This window comes from Cupressus sempervirens, chromosome 1 (genome assembly GCF_028749045.1).
Source record: "Cupressus sempervirens isolate cs-2001-9-10 chromosome 1, ASM2874904v1, whole genome shotgun sequence".
Classification (NCBI taxonomy): Eukaryota; Viridiplantae; Streptophyta; class Pinopsida; order Cupressales; family Cupressaceae; genus Cupressus; species Cupressus sempervirens.
In genome coordinates, this window is record NC_143118.1 from 681,258,735 (window position 1) to 681,271,139 (window position 12,405).

The following is a 12,405-nucleotide window of genomic DNA, read 5'->3' on the forward strand; positions in this document are numbered from 1 at the left end:
TTATTTAACTAATTTTCTAATTAATTAAATTAAATTAAATATTAAAATATCATAATAGTTTCCCATTAAATTAAATCATTAATTAAATCATTTAATTTGACTTAATTAATAGAAAAATCACCAAGGACTCATAAAATAAAATATGAAAACCTATCATAGAAAGATAAATATAAGATCAAACTAAAGGGTTATAGTCACGAATTCACATCATACGATGTATTTTGAAGGTAAAAAACTCAGATACTTGTCCTAATTTTCTAGGACAAATGGCTTAAAGGTTTAGAATTTGGACTTAAGAATTTATATCCCCTCTCTTACCATTGAGATAATGCGATTGGGTATGCTCATCCTGGCAATTAAGGAAAGTTGGTACCTAGTACCTACAATTTGCTTAAAATCAATGCATGTACAAACACAATATTCTAAGCTAAATAAACAATGGTAGGAAGTGGTGTATCATGTAGATCCTGACTAGCAAGCGACTACGATTTCCTTCCTTAACCACATTAGAAACATCATACTTAAAGAAAACATACATGCACACCATAGACATGCAGTATGGGGTAAGTATCCATAAGAAATCACATGATAATCCATCTAACTAATCATCATCAATTACTAAAATCACTGAATAATCATCATGCATATATGAAATATAGAGTACCAAGTAATCTCATCATATAATTAACTAAATTTAAAACAATATTTGATAACATCAAAATAATACTACTAATAATCAAGCATAAAACTAGCCTAAAAGAGTTTGCCAATGATAACAAAAATGCAAACTAGGGGCAGGCACTACATCCACCCCCCTAGACATAGGCTTACTCATGGAAGCCTATAAGAAAGGTAAAACTAAAGAACTCATTGTGCAGGTCCTCTTGAACCCTCTCCCCCTGGAGGAGGATATGACTCCACTAAGAACACTCTCTAGGATATACCCATGTCCCCAACCATAGGTTCTAAAGTTGCGGGTCTCTAGCCTAAGAATTGTGATTTCCCTTGAGGGAAACAAGACGATTTGTTTCTATGTTGTCTACATGAGAAACATTCTCTATCAGAACTCCTCTACACTCTAGGTGCACTAGAGTATTAAAAACTACCACCACTAGGATAAGATTGAATACATTGAGATGGCTGGTCATACTAGTTGTGCTTATTGCATTGTGTGCTATAATAGTTCTTAGAGATATAACCACTGTCATCACCTTGAGTTGGAGGATAAGATCCTCCCTACTATTGATGACCTCTAGAAGGAGGTTTCCTATTACCACCAAAGTTGTGGTTACCCTTAGGTCCTATTGTTGTAGGTGCTCCCACAAAACTCCCATGTCCTTGGTTGACACTCTGCTCTATAATAATGGCTCAATGTACTACATCTATGAGGGTTTTAGGTTGAAATACCTTAACACCCCCAACTAGATAGTTTTTCAAGCTTTTGAAGAAATGTTGTGCCAACTATGCTATATTATCACTAATTCCCAAAAAGGTCATGAGCTTATAGAACTTGCGCTCATACTCTACTATGGTCATAATGAACTATCTTAGGTTGTGAAACTTATCTATTCTATGCTACTTCTATTACTCTAGTAGGAATTGCTCACAAAAGTTTTCCAAGAATATCTCCCATGTGACACTATTTATGTCTATATCTAGCTACTTCTCTTGAATAGTCCACCAAGTGGCTACAAAATTTTCTAGACTGATAATAGAAAACCTTGCTTTGACATTACTGTCAAAGTCCTAAATAGAAAAAAACATGTCAAGAGCAATAAGCCACTACTTGGCTACATATCCTGAAACATGCCTGTTAAAGGGCTTGACCTTGGACCTCTGAAGGCCCTTCATCTGAGTAGATACAATAGATCTCTGTCCATCCCTTAGAGGGCACCTATTCCTAAGTCTATGCTCATGTCCTACCTGATAAGCCCCATCCTAACTAGCACCCTAAAGAGGAGGTAGGTGATCAATGATGGTCTTCATCATTTTCTTCAATTTAACTTCCTCTAAATCAGTTTGCTACTCTTTATGGTTCTCTTCCTGAATCTCACTAACATGCTCCTCCCTACCCTCTTTCTGATTAAGGTCTTTGTGGATAGACACATGTACATTGATGTTTCTGCCTCATCCATAACCTCTACCACAACCTAGACTATGACCTCTAACTAAAGATCTCATCCCAGATACCATCCTCCAATAATATCTAAGAGACAAGATTTTATAACAACCGTAAAACAAACTACTATAAGACATAGATAAAAGACACACTTTTGAAAATTGTAAGTTTAATTTCTAGTTTTTTCTCATTTAAGTTTTATGTATAATTTAGTTTTAAAGTATAAAAGCTCAAGTTTGAAATATAAAACTAAAAGTTTAAGTTTTGTTTCAGTTCAACTAGTTTCAAGTTTTAGTTTGATATAGATATACATAATAGTTTTAAGTTTCAATTTTTTTGTTCAACTAGTTAACAACTAGTAGTATTCTAATATACCCAAAGCTCCCAATATAGAAACTCGGGCTCTAATATCAGATGTAACACCTCACCAAGGGATCCAAAAGAATTAACTTAAAGTTTTACTAAGATTGTAAAACATTTTTTTTTAAAGAAACAAGAAAAACTAACATACACATCAATCATAAAATAGTGGAAGCAATAACATACAATCATCAATAAGCATACATAATAGGTTACATTCCTTAAGGATCCCAAGATGTTGAATCACATTTAAAATTAATTAAAAAGTAAGTCTAACAAATACCACATCCATATGAAAGAATAATTAAGAGTCTAAAGTCCATTTAAATAATATACATTTGTTTCAAATGCCACTTGGCAATAAAATTTAGAATGCTCAAGGGTATGAAAGGCTAAAAGAATATTCATTTATAAAAATAGATTTACATTACCCTCCTCAGATTTATGATACAAAGTGCAATACAATAAATGAAACCATCTATCATAAAATATATAAAAATCCATCATAATGATACAAAGATAGAATGAGAGGAATGCAGACAGGAAAACTCCAGCCATGATATGAACAAGCAGATCTTAATGGTAAGAGTAAAAAGCACTACCACCCAACTGTGTGGTAACCCAAAAAGGCCAGCTCCCACTGTCCTTAGGAGATAGTCTTAAGTCCCAAACAAGATAACAATCCAAATATCAAAAGTACTCTCTAAGTCAAGGAATTCCTAGAAGTAATCCAACTCAAAAGTTCCAAGATAAATTGACATCTAAACCCAAAGCCACACAAAGAAACATAGGAAATCTACTATGTAAGTGGGCAAGTGTCATCACACAAATTAATGCTAGAGAACTTACCCTGGTAGTCTCTTAGGACCCTGCCCCCTAGTGATCCATATGTGGCACTAGTATCCTCTCATACTAACAGTGCAAGGTCACAACCAAGCATTCTCTCTACTCCCATCCTAGTTTGTACTAGCACTCAAGGCATGGGCCAGAACATACAAAGACTCTTATTAGGTTTATTTTACTCTCATTTAGTGTAGTGCTTTCACTTATTAAACAACTTACAATGGGTTACCCTGGTAGCCACTTAGGGCCTTGACCTCCATTGCAAGCCACTTCTAGAAATTACATATAGATAACCTATCCTAAGCTCATGAAATCACAAATCAAAGAATCATAGTAAAATCAACTTAGCCCTATACAACTAATTGAAAAGAATGAAAAGATAAATCAAAATACCCATCAGCTCTCATCGAGCAATCAAAAAGTATCCCAATAATACTAATCAAAGACTCAAAATGGTTAAGTCAAATCTATCATAACACTTATCTTGGTATCCCACAATGACAATGAAAACTAGTAAACAACATTATAATCACACTCATCATAGAGAATACCAACACATTAAACCATGGTTGAGTTAAAAAAGATCAAGATCAGATCAACATAACACCACATTCACAAAACCTCCAAGCCTCTGGTAGACATCCTAAAATTGCTCTACACTTTAGTCAACCCAAACCCAAAACATAAATAATATACAGATGAATAAAGTGTAGGATTCATAGTTTGGTTTGATTTTGAAAACTTAATTGTTAGTTACATGTAAGGTTTCAATTTTTATTTCAAGTACGTTTCAAGTAAAAGATTCCTAGTGTACCTACAAGTCAACCCATTCATTTATTCAATTAAGTATAGAATTTTCCTATTATATTTTAAATTAATTTTCTAAAATTAACTAAAGGATAATTATTTATATATTTAAATTATTAAAATAATTCCATTGATTTTCTTAAAACTAATATAATTTGCAATTTTAATAAAAAAATCAATTTTTTTAATAATTAAATAAATCTACACCACTGTTTAAGTAATTTCCATTATCAAATACATTAATTAAATTAAAATTAAATAAGATTAATTAATAATAATTATAGAATAATTACTATATTGTAATTCATTAACTATTTAATAAATTATTAAATATTAATCAAATTTATTAATTTAAATTAGATAAATATAATTTAAAATATAATAAATTTATAATAATAAAATAAATAAATTATTATTTTTAAGCAAGAAATACAACCCTTAAAAGGGTGTTATCCATGGCATCCCACTGTCGTGATAGCAATTACTATACGTGGCAAGGTCTACGATTACAACAATACCTACTATACGTAGTAGTCTCTGCCATGGTGGGAGGTGGGAATTGATGGCCTACCTCTTGACCATATATATATATATATATATATATATATATATATATATATATATACACATATACATATATATATATATATATACATATACATATATATATATATATATACATATACATATATATATATATATATATATATATATATACATATACATATATATATATATATACATATACATATATATATATATATACATATACATATATATATATATATATATATACATATACATATATATCTATATATATATATATACATATATATATATATGTATATATATATATATATGTATATCTATATATATATATATATATATATATATATATATATATATATATATATATATGTTTTATTATAAATAAATCAACACAGAACTCCCCCCCTTAAAAAAAAATTGTAATAAATATTTTTTTATAAAAGATTCTAGTCTTAATCTGATAGAGGAAATACAACCAACCACTCAAATTTTCAAATAAAATTTTTGAGTTCAATACAAAAAACTTTCCCATTCAATTTCCAATTTTTATATCTATTGAAAGAAGGATTATATTGATCATTTAAACCTCTCCATGTATAGAAGATTTTAACAAACATACTAGAAATTCATAATATGAAACATTCATCACAAGAATTATTCAGATAACCTTTTGAATATCATGATGAAGATAGGAAAAGAAAGAGCATAATAAAGTAAGCAAATAATTATAAGTGTCTACCTGAACTTTGATCCTAATCACTACACCCAAGAAGATTCAGAGATAAATTTTCCCTCTCAAAACTTGCTCTCTTCCGAAATTCTTTTTCTCTTCCAAAATTCATGGTCCTTGAAAAATAAACTCTCAATTGGTGATAAGGAGTTCTTTCCTAAAATTGGGGCACTGATTGTGCATTCACCCAAGAGGACTCCTTGCTCACTAGACTTCAACTCTTTATTAACTTCTCTTAATCGTTCCTTTATCTTTTCTTTGTCTGTTCCATGCACATTTATTGAATTATAAAATAGCTTTATTTATCTTTCATTTGACTTCTCTTTTGAATTAATTTATTAAATTTTAATCTCATGCACACATAATGCAATTTTGAAACTTTTAATAAATTAATATCTTTTTCACTTCCTAATTTATTTTCAAAATTTTTAATTGATAAAATATTTATTAACTTAAATAATAATAGATTTAGCCTTTATTTAAAAATTAATTCTAAATATATTATTATTAAATTATGTAAATATTATCACATTCTAAATTTAAAATTATAACTTTTATCTTCAAATTTAATTCTTTTTATTTAATTAATTACCTAATTAATTAAATTTAATTAAATATTAAAATATCATAATAATTTCCCATTAAACTAAATCATTTAATTTGACTTAATTAATAGAAAGATCACCAAGGACTCATAAAACAAAATAGGAAAACCCATCATAGAAAAACACATACAAGATCAAACTAAAGGGTTATAATCATGAATTAATGTCATATGACGTATTCAGAAGGTAAAAAACTCATATACTTGTCCTAATTTCTAGAAAAAATGTCTTAAAGGTTTAGGATTTGGACTTAAGAATTTATCTCCTGTCTCTTACCATTGAGATAATGCAATAGGGTATGCTCATCTTGGAAATCCAAGAAAGTTGATACCTAGTACTTGAAATCTACATAAAATCCACATATGTACAAACACAATATTCTAAGCTAAACAAACAAGGGAAAGAATTGGTGCATTGTATAGATCTCGACTAGTAGGTGACTACAACTCCCTTCTTTAACCACATTAGAAATGTCATAGATAAAGAAAAAAAATACATGCACACCATACACATGCAGTATGGGGTAAGCATCCGTAAGCAATCACATGATAATCCATCTAACTAATCATCATCAATTAATCATCATGCATACATGAAATATAGAGTACCAAGTAATCTCATCATATAATCAACTAAATGTAAAACAATATTTGATAACCTCAAAGAAATATTACTAATAATCAAGCATAAAACTAGCCTCAAAGAGTTTGACAATGATAAAAAAAATACAAACTAGGAGCAGACACTATAGGTAAGACAACTGCATATAACATTCAAATACTATTAGTTATTTAATTAAATTAGAGGATTTCATCAAAAGATGTAACAATAGCACCTATAGGAAAGGTTGAGTTATGATTATGTAATGAAGTCCAAGGGTCAATTAATACAGTGATTATATGATGCATTGTTAATCTACTTAAGGTTGCAAAGGCTGGTTACACTTAGAAATTTTTGAAGAACAAGTTACACAAAAGTTTTTTTTGCCAAGCTTGACTTAGTGCATAGTAGGTGCTGAGAACAGTTAGTACAAGCCGAGCAGGAAACTAGTTGGAGTTAAGTAAAAGTTCATTCTAGTGTATATCTGTAGATGCTCAAAAATAGTTCACATCTATAGTTTCATCAATTCCTCATACTAATTCATCCTATTTTCTCATTCTACTAATTCTAATCTTTTGGCCAACTTGATCATATCTCAATAATGTCAATCATCATTCATATCCTCTTTCACATCAAATAAATGTCATTTAAAAACTCTTTCAAATCAAATCAAAACCATTTCATATCAACTAAAAATCACCCCAAATCAACTTGGAATCACTCAAAATCAGTCTAGCTCATCATAAAGCATGTCAAACATGTCAAATCTATCATCATTTGTCCATTCCTAGGTATTTTTATGGCTTTCCTAGCCTTGGAAACTTATCAATCTATCAAATTTTATCAATCTGGCCTTAGTACTATGATGACTCTCAATGCTAGGTCAAACTATCATTCATGTCATCTAATCTTTTACATTGTCAAGGCTCTCAATGTTGGATCATGACTTCATCAAACCACTTTAATAATATTGACTGTGTCCATCAATATTATTATGATAAACCTTATAAATCAATCTCAATCTTGTAGCATTTACGATATCAATTAAATGTTATGTATCTTTAATTCATGTCATGTGTCCTTTTCATGTTATCAATTTGGACATATCAATTTGACCATGGCTTTGGTCTATCCATCATCATCATAGTTGATTTCCATTATCATCATACTTCATCAAAGGATATTTTTGCACTTATTAGTCAAACTAGCTAATCATTTACTTATTTTCTCTATGGGATTAAATAACCCATAATTTAATCCTATCATTCTTACTAATTATTCTTCCTAATTGTCATCCTCAATCAATTAATTGATTTATCATTCATTAACCATGGAAATTCTTAATTTCCTAAGTCACATTTTCCTCCATTAATTCAATTTTCACTAATGTCTATTTTGTGGAATAAAGGATTTTTAATTCAAATATTCCATAGAATATTGACATCATCATGACACATGGGTGTGACACCTCGTGAATTCTCCATTGAAACATGGCTAAGATATGTCATAATCCAATATTCTTTTTCTCTTATGCATGTTTATATTTGGCTTCATTCATCATAGATTCTTGGCTTTAAGTGGGCTTGAGGTGTCATATGACGCATCATAGATTCTCTTCCACATTTAGCCTTGTTTGAATTCCAAGCATCATAGAATCCTATGCTTTGCATTTTGTGACATATGCATCATGGATTCTCAAAGGAAACTCTTGCAACATCACATATCCAAGGTGAGAAATCTAATGCTCTAATTTTATGTGTTGATTATACAATGAACACTCTTTCTCTCATTTCTAGTCCCTAATTCTTGAGTTCCAGTCCCTAGTTTTTGAGTCTTTTGCTTCATCTCTAACACTAAAATAACAACTTCAAGTATTCTCATAGCATTATCAATATCATATACTTTTGCTTTAACATTGTGTGCACTATAGGAAATTTGGAGCTACATCACATGGAGAAGAAAAAAGGACATGGGAGCTACAACTAAAAGAGGGAGTTTTGAATTTATTTTGCTTTCTTTTGATTCATTTGGCTTTCATGGTAGACTAGAGGGTGTTAGCATATGATTATTGAGTTTTTTATTTTCTCTTATTATGTTAGACATTAGCCCATTTTATAGGTCCTACAGTTTAGTGAACTCGACATGAACATGCATATCTAACTTGGGTTTTCTTGTTTTGTGCTTGTAGGTGCAAGGAAGGAGCTCACTTGGAAGGGTATAAAAACTATCTACACTTCAAAATCACAACTAGATTAATTAGGGGGTCCAATAACATGCTTTTATGCTCTTATTTCATGCATTTTTTTTAGCTTTTTGTCCTAAGGTGCACTCTGCTCTGTCAAGGTGCACTTGGGACCCCTAGGGGCAATTTTAAGGGCCTAGGAGGCACCATAACCCCTGTCTGCTAATCCTAACTTACCAAATATACCTATAACTTTCCAAATATTCCCTTCTAGGCCCCAACAATTCCATGGGTGCACTTTGCACTATCTAGGTGCACTTGGTAGTATAGGTATCAAAATCTTTAGTTTCTAGGTCTTATTCAAGCACCATTTCCTCACAACTTGTCACTGACCTCCCAACTATGCCCAACAACTACCAACTACACCCTACTAAGCCCTAACTACACCATGGGTGTAGTTATCACTTTTTGAGTGAACTTGGGGGCATTCTGAGTCATTTTGGCCTTCTAGGGTGCAGCCTACTCTGTCAAAGCACACCTAGTTCACAAAAAACACACACAACACAAAATCTACATCTAAGGTTTCTATCACTCTCTAGGACATAGGTTAGATGATTTTGTGTTATTGATGGTTTTTTTATAGCATGTGTTGATCATTGGATGAAGACATGATCATAAAAAACTACTAATTCTTGTTTGCAAGATGTTGTCGAAGATCTTGTGTGTCTATCAAAACCATGTATGTGGATTTCTTAGACTAAATAACACTTTTTTTGGTGCTTAAAATGTAATTTTACTTTTTTTTTCCTGGTGTTTCTATAGTGTTTAATACGTAGGGGGTATAATAAGCATCCTTTTGAATGTCCATTTTTGTCTTAACATTGTCACCTATTATTTAGATCACTATGACATCAATCTAGAAAACATAGCACTTAGAATTGCCTTAGTTTCAGCGCAATTTACCAATTGTGCCCTGAAACTACCAACTGTGCCCAAACTGGCCCCAACTACACCATAGGTGCATTTGGTACTATCTAAGTGCACTTGGTGGTCTAAGGACCCATTTTGGGATTCCAAATAACATTTTGTGGGTTCAATAGTGTCCTTAGGTACCTGGATAAGTCCCCATATCCCAACATGCCCTGATTTGCATTTTGCATCTCCTAGTCTTTATTTCATTCACTTAGGACATAATTCCTTAGGTCATAACCCATTTTCTTCACCACCTAATCCATTCTAACCTCAAACCTATCATCTTAGATTTCTAGCATATCAATTTGGCAACCACACTACTCAGAATCAACAAACCTTTAACCTAGCTTCCCAACTACACCTAGAAACTACCAACTGCACCCAAACTCGCCCCAACTACACCATAGATGATTTTTTACTATTTGAGCACACTTGGCACTATCAAGGTTTACTTGGGCACCTACATGATCATTTTGGGCCTCCAAATTGCATTTTGGGACCCTAAAACTGCATTTAGAAGCCTTTGTACATCTTCATTTGGCATTTGACCCAAAACCACATCTTGCACCCAAAATCTCATTTTTCACCTTAAAAATTTTGCATAGTGCATATCAAATCAGCATAACCACCATTTCAAGTCCCGAAAACATCATTTTGAACCCCCAAAACCTTTGAATTTAGTCAAAAATTTGAACAAAAATATGGACCCTAGACTATTACATTATGTCAATGGATAATGGATCTTGAAAATGGTAATTTTATCATTTTCTTTAGTAAAATGATATCTATGTCAAGGTAGATTTTACTTTTTCATTTTGATCTTATCACTTTTTGTCTTTTTTCGGTCAAGATCCAAAGTTTGTTGTCATAACATTACACTGTTAGGCTAATACCTTTAAAAGATTTCACCTAAGCTTAAGAAAATTTATATATACCTCTATCATTAGAATAATCATATTCCTAGTGTCCCTAAATGTCATTTTGACTCACCCTAGTGTTATATCCCTCTCACCTTGCATCATTCAAAACCTTGGCATTATTTTAACTACCAAACCTTATCAAATTGTCCACCAACAAACTTGTCTTCTTGATCACTTATCCTCATTTTGCATAGCCTAAACATCATTATCAACCCTAGAACACCATTCCTTTGAACAATCAACCTTGCATACATCAACCTTTAGCATCCTTACCAAGTTTAAAGCATAACCCTAACCTTCATTTTGCATACCATAAACTTCATTTTGCATACTTTCAAAACATCACTTTTCATTTGCATTTTCATAGCATCCCTATGAAATTTACATTTCATATCAAAAACCTAGTTCATTTATCATTTCCTCACATTGCATAACATCCATAAACACTTAAAATTCTAAAAAATACTCATATCTTGCATACCCACATCTTAATTATCAATTTTTGACCTGATTTACCAACTACACCCCTGTTTTACCAACTGCACACTTCAAGTGCATAGTTGGTAGTTTTAGAGTGCACTTGTTAATTAGGGTCTTCATTCTAGGTTCCAAAACCCTAATCTACACATCTACAACTTATATTGGATCCATAAACCTTGCAAAACACTCTAAATCACTTAAAACATTTACATTTTACATTTTAGGCACCCTAACACCTCTGTTTACCCACTACATACCTCCTATTTACCAACTTCTTACCTTTAGGGCCCCAAGTGCATGAAGGGTTCACCATGTATTGTTTGAGCATAGTTGGTAGTTTAGCTATACAATTGGGGGGTAGAAAGTCCATTTAAGATTTCTGCCATTGCATCTGCATTCTTAAGTATCATGCAAGCACTTACTAGGACACAATTAGCTCAGAGACCTAAAGAACTCTATCAACCTTTGTTTTCTTAGGCACCAAGACAATGAAAACCTTGTCTAAGACAGAAGAAGAGAAAGAAAATCCAACAAACCTTTGACAAAGACAAAATTGAGGCATCACAATCGTTGCTTGCAAACCCCTTAAACATGTATCCACAAGAGCACCATAATCAAGCTATGACACAAAAAACCTTAAAAAATGTGCCTACTATGATGTTTCCTTCAAACACTTCCCCTACACATGGGATGGTTCAATGGAGTCCTAAATTTGAACCTATATTTGTGCCAATACAACTAGGAGGAGGAAGTGTACCAACCATACCTGAGGATGAACAAACACACTCCTTTGAATTCAGCAAACTCAACACGTGTACCTTCAACTCTATTAGATCAAACACACAACAAGGTATTATACACCTAAGTGATTAATCTAACATTAACTATGGCATCACTGATGAAGAAATGGCTAGGGCATGTCAAGACAAAAACTTTCACAAGAACTTCAAACTTTTGACAGCCTAAGAAATTGTCAAAATCAACCCAAATGTGGAGGGACCTAAAACATACAACACTCAATTTGGATTTAGATAAGGGAAAACAAGCTTTAGGGTTTTCAAATACAATAATGGCACCTATAAGGTCCCATCAAGAAACAACAATTGAAATCCTCCAAAGTACATTTGATCACATCAACATTAACCCCTTGTTTGATGAACTGTAACCAATGAACATAAACATGACTCTCCCTAAATATCCTAAGAGGATATTGAGACTTGATTTTAGTCACATGGTGC